The sequence below is a fragment of the Cupressus sempervirens genome, chromosome 4, assembly GCF_028749045.1.
Source record: "Cupressus sempervirens isolate cs-2001-9-10 chromosome 4, ASM2874904v1, whole genome shotgun sequence".
Lineage (NCBI taxonomy): Eukaryota > Viridiplantae > Streptophyta > Pinopsida > Cupressales > Cupressaceae > Cupressus > Cupressus sempervirens.
Window position 1 is genome coordinate 372,605,425 of NC_143121.1, and position 1,768 is coordinate 372,607,192.

Here is a 1,768-nt window from a genome sequence, read left to right on the forward strand (position 1 = left end):
GCACTATAAAATTTATATTTCTAAAATTAGGACAGTGAGAGCTCTAATAGGTTTCTGTTTCATAAAAAATTTTGATCGGGAAGACCCTTTAAAAATTATGGAAAGGCATGAGTTTGTCAGTTCAATGCCTTAGCCAAATTTTGAGAGGTCAAGGGATAGGCTTGGTGGCATAGGCTTGGTCTCACCAAGCCTATCCCAAACCAAAATCTGAGATAGGAGAAAAAAATCCCACCCCATGTTATAAGAAATGGGCACCCATTATTTAAAATTCAAAAAATAAGTACCTTTTTTGAAAAAGTCAAATCAACATATAAAATCCCTCCCAGAAAACAAAATTTTGAATTTTTAGAAATGGGTACTCATTTTATAAAAGTAAACAATGGGTACCTATTTTTTAGTTTTGAAAAATGGGTACATGAACATTTCTAAAAAATACAATTTTTTTTGTTTTCAAAAGTGGGTATCCATTTTTTGAAAATAAAAAAATAGGTACTCGATTTTTTTAAAAATGTGTGCTCATTTTTTAAAATTTGAATTTGGTGCTCGAGCCTATAATGGGTACCCATTTTTAAAAAATAGGTACCTGTTTCTAAAAGAGCATAATCTTAATCTACAGACTTCCACGAAATTGAGACCCAACTCCTTGCTTCTACCCCTTACGTTTATGCTAGTATGATGGATTATGATCTTTTTGTTAAGATGGACTTTTTTTTTATGTTTAGAAAGGATGTAGGTCAATAATTCTTGTTAAATGGTTGTTGACTAACTTTTAGCCCATTGTAACTTGGGGTTAGCCCCCCTTTATTTTGGCTTCTTTCTAATACATCAAAAAAATCAATCAATAAATTAATAAAATCAATAATTGATAAAGTAATAATTCCTTAAGTTTATTTGTAATAAGATTTCTTCAAATATTGGATAGGTTAGATAAGTAAAATTTTGGTTGAAAAATTATGTCTAAATTTAAAGATAATAATATATTTTGAAGTTTCTAAATAAATTTTCATACATCAAATTTAGAGGACTAAGATGATTTTGAAAGAGGAAAAATTGTTTTAATCTATTGCGATAGGTTATAAATTGGTAGAACACATCATTTTTTTTTTCACACTCAAAAAAATTCATCAATTACACACCTAGTTAAAATTTATAGACTCAAGAAGTTGTGTCTCTTAAAATAATAAATTTAAAAATATGTTAAACACATCAATGAGATGTGAAATGGAGTTACTCATGTTGGTGTGATTCTTGGCATATCATATTTAATGTTTGATTAGAGATAAGATAAATAAATTCATTTAAGGTGGGTTTGTAATACAAATAAATTATTTTAAATTTTACATACCATAACATTTTCCTATAAGAGTTTGATACTTGTTGATGTAGGATCATCCTAGGTAGTTAGCGATCCTATATGCAGGGGCTTCAGTCTCAAATTTGTGGAGTTATGGTTCACACGGTTGGGGATGTGTTTGAAACATACTAGGAAACCTTTTCCTAAGTGCACATAGATTTTGGAGTTAACATCTTGGAGTTCGAGCCCTTTTTGGGGATTGCTAGCTATGTATTGTTGATTTACTAGCAAACTTTGGAGGTTGTATTCATGAGCTTTGATCTTTTGGAGTTGGCATGTGTGCTCTTGGATTTGGATTGTTGGATGGAAAGTGTACCTATATCTAAATGCACGTATTCTTATGAGTTAGTTATGCATTGTAAACTTGGGGCTTGTCCTAAGTATTTGATTATTGTTATGTATTTAATGTTTGTA